This window comes from Amblyomma mixtum, chromosome 10 (genome assembly GCF_055824585.1).
Source record: "Amblyomma mixtum isolate Tamu chromosome 10, ASM5582458v1, whole genome shotgun sequence".
Taxonomy (NCBI): domain Eukaryota; kingdom Metazoa; phylum Arthropoda; class Arachnida; order Ixodida; family Ixodidae; genus Amblyomma; species Amblyomma mixtum.
This window is the reverse complement of record NC_143021.1, coordinates 103782760-103790273: the sequence shown is the minus strand read 5'-3', so window position 1 is coordinate 103790273 and position 7514 is coordinate 103782760.

Genomic DNA, 7514 nt, shown 5'->3' with positions numbered 1-7514 from the left:
ATTGATTGAAGTCGAGAATGTTTGCAGTACCGCAAATAGGCAAACATTATTGTCACGATAACACTTAGTTTCAAGATAACTAACCTGTACAAGCGGCATACGTGAGTAGGGATGCATAGCAGCCGTGTCGTGGCCAACAGGGACAGCAGGAATGACGCCCTTTTCAAGCAGCCGGATAGGTGACGTGGCCCCATGTTGCTCGACGAACTGCGAAGTGGCTTCCAGAACTAGCGGTGAAGGGTAATGCGGCCAATCCGTGGGGAGGCAGAAGGTGTCAAACGGCTCTGTAAAGTAGGCTGCGGCGCCGCTCTCCCAGACGTTCATTTTCGGCCCTTCCATGAAATAGGGTCGACTCGGTAGCTGGCCCAGGATAAGCAGCAGCAGCACCTGTACAAGCGGCATTCGTGAGTAGGGATGCATAGCAGCAGTGTCGTGGCCAACCGGTACAGCAGGAATGACGCCCTTTTCAAGCAGCCGGATAGGTGACGTGGCCCCATGTTGCTCGACGAACTGCGAAGTGGCTTCCAGAACTTTTCAACCTACACAGTTAATTGCAAACTTGGGTTTACCGCATTCAGCTCCTGTAGAAGCCTAGATGTGGCTTCTCTTTGTAAAATACAAAAACAGACCGGCACAATTTCTAGGGTCTTGGTGTGGAACCTGCGAAGACTTCCACTTCCAGAGCCCCCATTACCAGGTTGGAAGTTGTGACGATATGGGCGCTCCCATAGCGGTGCCGTGTGTCTGCTTATAAATCTTGGAAGATAGCTCGTCCTTTGCATATGCAAAGCCTGTTCTGACAGCGGAAGATGCCCCTCCTCCGCCAAATAAGGAAACGGTGTCTGTACCTTCGGATGCGATAGCTACTGCATCGAAAGATGCAATTACCGCACTCTCGCCCGTTATAATCCGAGTGGAGTTATCGGAAAGTGAATCTTCTAGCGTTCCAAAACCGGGAGCTGTTGCAGAGCATTGCGGAGAGTAAATCCAGCTGGACACTGACGAAAAGCCAGCGCCGACGTAAGCGAATTCAAAGAGGATGACGCACACTATCGTCTCCGACAGAAATAGAAAAAAATTTCGAGATTTTTTGTTCACGGAAGCGGGCGCGTATTGAGGATGCGGAGGCTGAGAAGATCTGCGCTAGTGTTTACGGCAAGCAATGCAAAAATTCGGGGGGAAACTTTGTTGACCTAAAGTGCGGTGAGGCGAAAGCCTTTAGCGCGGTGTTGCTGCTTGTGTAACTGATATGTGGTTAAGGTGTTAAGCTTCGCCTCTAAGACGTGAACGCTACAGCGTCTTGCAAAGTTGCCAGGAAGTCCACAGAACGCCATCGCCCGTTCGGCTCTACGCGTTTGCTCGTCGGTAAATTGGTTTTTGAGGAACGGAAATTATCTGTCTGGCATATCTCGGGGAACACCTGAACCTCGCCGTAACGGGAAGGAGGAAGATAAAGGGGGAAGATAGGAGTGAACAAAGACACCGTATTCACTAGACGCGCCTTTGTTCATTCCAAACCATCGAGCTGGCATGGCGGAGTGGTTAGCATGCTCGTCACGCACTCCGGGGGCCGGGGTTCGATTCCCGAACTCGACCAATTTCCTTCCTCGGTTTTATTTATTTATCTGGCCTGACTAAGAAGGTTAATTAGGCTAATTGGGTAATTAAGCAATTAACTAAACTCATTTCCACTTGGAGCATCACTATACGATCCCTTTAATTGGTTGCATGGCTACTAGCCAAAGTACAATTGGCCCCGTTTGAAATTCGCGCACTGTGACGTCACGACCGTTTTGACCAATTGAAAAGCGAGACATTTCTGTCCACAACTCCTGCTTACAACGATGAGGCGTTTAAGGCTTCCGCCTTAAAAGTCTGGTGCTTACGCACCGCTGCGAACATAGTCGCAGTCTCGAGAGTAGCAGCAGCAGCACTAGCTATGATACCGCACGGGAGAGGAAGGACGACCTTCGCTCACAACCGAATGAAACACGTCAAGAGCAGGAGAACAAACTGAACAACCTGGCAGCGTTCATATGGATTCACCGACGCTTGAAGAAAAGGTGCGGGACGACAGTGAAGTGCAGAGCCTATCAGACACCGCGGGGGCTGCAACGTCATTTCATCCCACAAAATGACAAAAGTGCGCTAAGAAAGTCCTGTAAAACGTTAACGCAAAAATATAACATTAAATGAAATCCCTGCGGTCAGCTTGGTTAATATTGATGATATTGCCAACTTTGCAGCGTAGACCAATATCTAGCACTAATAACTGCAAACAAACAGTCATGATTTCTGTAATACCGACCAACATTATGTAGTGCCATGTGTTATCATTTAACCGTGTACTAAATACACTGCATGAATAAATTAGTTATCCTTATTTCATGTCATCTTTTTTCTTGGGTGGTATGTGTGATGCTGAACACATGGATGTCGAGCAATATGCAAAATTATTAGCAGATTTTTTCGTATACTACTCTTTTCATTTTTGTGTTCCGACTGTTCGTGTCTTTTCTGACACTATTTATAAATTTACATCGTATTTGGATCCCTTGATGTTCAAGACAAGGTTGAACGGTGATTACCTCTGCTGCAATGTTAGCATTCATTTGAAACCGAATACTCGTCTTTGTTTTTAAGACTTTCGCCTTAAAAACTATTCCTCATCTTGGTCGACAGAAGGTTTTCAGCAGGTTATCAGCGAAGGTGTCACGCTTTTTGTAATTATACCAGAAAAAAAAATATACGTGCACGATGGGATTCGAACCACCATCCTTCCATTCCGCAGCCGACCATGCTAATGGCTGCCAACTTCCTGCCAACGAATAAGTGGTTCTCCTTGTCTAGGACGCTGGGGAGTGTTTGAAGAAAGGCTTCGAATCAGACGGATGCCTCCCAAACGCCCTGCAGTGTCTGCAGCGTTTAAGATTCAGAAACAATTGTTTACTTAATTAACATCTTAACCATACATCAGTGACACAAGCAGGGGCACCGCGCTATAGGCTTTCGCCTCACCTCACTTTAAGCCAACAAAGTGCGCCCCTTAACCTTTTTGCTGTTTTTCAATAACTCTTGTGCCAAAAGATAAGCGATTTTTAATGCATTCATTAACAAGAAATTGCCTTGTCAGCGAAAGCTTCTACCAACTTCCCCAAAGAACGTTCTCCATCTCCTCGGATGACACAGAACTAGGCTATGTACAGCCGTTGGCAACCATGCCTGCCTAGCACGGATAAGAACGTGTACGCTAGCCTGGATGTGGAACAGACAATGACCCTTTGGGTGTTACACGGCATATCCACTCACTCCAGCATCTTCGTCCGCAGGACAAGCGCCATGGAACGTCTTTGTAGCCACAAAGCCATCACTCGTAATCCCAATGTGTTTTTGGCAAAGTGCGCGCGACAGGGACTTTGTCTAGAGAGGTATCAGCTGTAGGCTCGATGTCAGCATGCAGCTGCTCTCTCCGACTGGTGCGAAGCGGTAAAGAAAGACACCAGGAAAACAACTAAGACGCTAGAAGGAGAAAAAGCTCCGGAAATAGTGGATGCTGTTGTGCCGCCGCCCACATTTCGCTGGCTGGCCTCTCTGAAAACCAGTGCCGCGCGCTCGCCGTCGCGCAAAGCAGGCCCACACTCTCTCGGACATGTCACGGCTTGCAGCGTGAATCATCCCGCCTCGCCGGCGCCGGGCGCGGACCCTTCCTCCTCCCCCCCTCCTCTCCGTCAGCTCGAACACCTGCGGCGCTTCGCCGGCCGCCCGTTCCTGTCTGCAAGCCTTCAACGGCTGGCCGCCTCTCGAGCATTCGTCTAATTTGAACGGTGGCCAGTGCCGTGACCTGATTGGAGGATTTAAACGGCTGGCTGCCTCAACGGACACCGGCGGCTTTAAAAACGGAGCCGCGCTGAACCCGAGCAGCAGGCGGGCAGCAGAAGAGCCATCACGCCGGAGCTACGCTCGCCGCCGGGGCCGCCCTTGTTCTTTGTGCTAGCCCGTGGTGCTCTTGGCCCTTGTATCATGTAAAAGCCCTTGCACATACTGTACATAAAAGTCCTTTGACTCACCGTCGCCTCGACCGTTTCTTGGCTCGGAGGCCCAGTCCCAACAGTGGTGGCAGCGGTGGGATGCCCCAATGTCCCAACAATGCCCGACTCTTACACATGTGGGAGGCCAAACAGGGCATGGAACGTCGACTTAAAAGGCAAGGTAGAAACAACACAAATCTCAGAAGGCTGGCGCGTCATAGCAAAGAAATAGGAGATTACGCCTTTAAACTATGTGAACAAAATTGGACTAACAAACGTAGAGACATGGAAAGGAATATGAATCTCCCCCAGACGTGGAATATCTTAAGACATTTAATAGACCCTGAAATGTCCAAACCACAAGAACGAGTCAAAATGGCTCAGGTTAGACGCGCATGCGAGGAGAAGGACAACTACATATTCATGAAAAACTCGTCGAGACATACATAGGCGACACGGAAATTAGACAGCTACCCGACTACCAGGGAATTCCAAATGAGAAGCTAGACACGCCCATCAGATAGCGAAACTCAAAACCAAGTCGGCTCCAGGGCCAGATGGAGTCACGAATAAGATGCTGGGGAACTTAGATGACAACTCGATAGAGGCCCTTACCAGCTACATGCAGGACTGCTGGGAAAAAGGAGAGATCCCACCGCTGTGGGAATTGGAATACGCCTCACCTCACTTTAAGTCAACAAAGTGCGCCCCTTAAACTTTTTGATATTTTTCAATAACTCTTGTGCGAAAAAATAAGCGATATTACTAATAAATAAATAATACTAAATAAGAGATAATACGAATACTGGGCCTCCACTTGCAAACGCACAGGAGAAACGCGATCAGAATTCACAAGTTAGAAAACCCCGCGACCCAAACATTAAACCTCATCAAGAGGGTCTCACGTAAGGGAGGCGGCCTCAAGGAAAAAAACATCCTGAGATTGGTACAGGCCTTCATCATTAGTAGACTGAGCTACGCCACGCCATTTTTGAACCTAAAGGCAGATGAGAGGAACAAGATAGACGCGCTCCTCAGGAAATGCGTAAAAAAGGCTCTAGGGCTGGCAACATGTACATCGACGGAGAAGCTACTGGCCCTAAGACTGCACAATACGATTGCAGAAATCACGGAAGCGGTTAAAACCTCGCAACTTGAAAGACTCAGCACAACGCGAGTGGGAAGAGCTACGCTCAGTAATATTGGAATGGTCAAGGACAGGGGGCAAAAGGATAGGGTCGACATTGACAGGGAAATCAGGGCGCACCTTCGAATCCCTCCCCTACCCAGAAACATGCACCCTGAGATTAATACGGAAAGGCGACAGGAAAGGGCGGAAGCGATAGAAACAATACCGGGTGTTTTTTTTTTAGAAGGTCCAAAATTTTTAAAGCAAGGTAAATTCCTTTAGGTTTATTTTAACCCTGGGGCTATACTGAGGGCTACGGCGGACGCCAGGTAAGAGTAAAACTACTTTAATTAGTTCGCTAATTAACTGAATACGTTAATTAACACCTATAATTTTTATTTTAGGGGATATGTTGTATTAGCAGGATTGGAGATCGTCTTCCAAACAGTCCAGCGAAGAAAAAAAAATTGCATGAAAAAATTTTTTGCGCGCTTACGAAGCGAGAAAAAGTCACCCTGCTAGGCAGCTTCACACTGTCACACAGTGTCTGTGAGCGCCTGTGACGTAGTTCGCTCCGGCCTGCGCTTTGTGCCAGTGCGTTTTTGTTCCAACGCGGTATTCCGTGAGGCCGCGGAGCGAAGCGAAAGAAGCAGCGATAGCGCTGGCCGCCAGTCCGGGACGCGTGACGCAAAGCGCAGGGCGGAGTGAACTACGTCAAAGGCGCTCCCGCCGCTGAGTTACGGTGTGAAGATGCCTACCAGGGTGACTTTTTCGCGCCTCGTAACATGCGGGAAAATTGTTTAATTAAAATTGTTTTTTCTCGGTTGGACTGTTTAGAGGACGTTCCCCAATTCTGCGAATAAAACATACCTCCTAAAACAAAAATTAGAAAAGTTAATTAACATATTTAGTTAATCAGCGAACTAATTAAAGCAGTTTTCCTCTTGCCTGGCGCCCGCCGTAGCCTCCAGTATAGCCCGTGTGCTAAAATAAATCTAAAGCAATTTACCTTTTTTTAAAAATTTTGGACCTTCTAAAAAACACACCCGGTATATCGGGGTAAACCCCGAAATGAAGTCACCTACATGGATGCGGCAGGGGACAGACACAGTCGATATATGACCGTAGCGGTGGTAGTTTTGGGGGAGCACTCTCATAACGGCGGCCACCATACCAGAGAAAGAAACCGAGATAGCGAAGGAAGCCGCGATAGCGATCGCTTGCGCGGCCACCAAAGCTAGATACATTATTACCGACAGTAAAACTGCAATCCAAAATTTCAGTAGAGGGAGGGTAAACCCTCTCACCACCAAAATTTTAACACAAGGAGCGATTGATAGGACGATCAACATCATCTGGACCCCGGCGCACGAATCTGTCAGCGGTAACGAGGCGGCCCACAGTGCAGCTCGCGATCTCTACCTCCGAGCTGTACAGGGAGGGTCGGCTCAGGCCGAGCATGATAGAGAAGGGCGATTAATCTCGTATCAAGAGATTACAGAACACTACAAGCAATGCCGGAGGTGTTTTCCCCCACCAAACACGGCGTTAAATAGGAGTCAGGCGACGGCGTGGAGACGCCTGCAGACTGGAGTATACCCAAACCCAGTACTAAATAAACATATCCGCTCGGACTGCGAGGACGATAAATGTAAAAAGTGTGGGGCGAGAGGAACCATCGACCATATAATTTGAGAGTGCACTTACTCCCCAGGCAGGGCGCAAAACATTAACAGTAGGGAAGCCTGGGAAACCTTGTTGCAGAGCTCGGACCCTGAGCTCCAACTCACCGCCGTCCAACTGGCAGAAGAGGCCGCCGGCGAAACCAACCCGGCCAGCATCGACTGCGACCACCCCTTGCGGCTGGGCCGCTCCTAAGTCCCCTCCCCCGTAAAGGGGGGTGAGACAGAGCGGCCCAGGTGGTGTGGTCCTTATCTGTTGGACAATAAAAGTTTTCAACAACAACAACAACAACTCTCCGAGCACACCGAGTCGTTTTCCTGCTCATTCACTCGACTCTTCGCTGTTCTGCTCTGCCGGAACTTAATGGCTGCGAAGAATCTGTTTGGCGGAATCTACATTTAGAGAACGGGCAGCTGCTTACGCTTGGCTGTTTCTATCGTTCTCCTATGCGGGCTAATCCAGATGTATTTGTATCCCTTTCTGAATTCATACGTAAGATACACAACGATTACATCATTGGAGGTGATTTCAACATGCCTGAAGTTACATGGTGTAAGGTATCGGTAGCGTTCGCGGGGGTAATCGGAACGCGGCTGGGGGCACTCAAAGCGGAGCGTCTCCTTTCTTGGAACGCGGCCGCTCGCGAACGCGCTGGGAAGTACGGGTGTCCACCC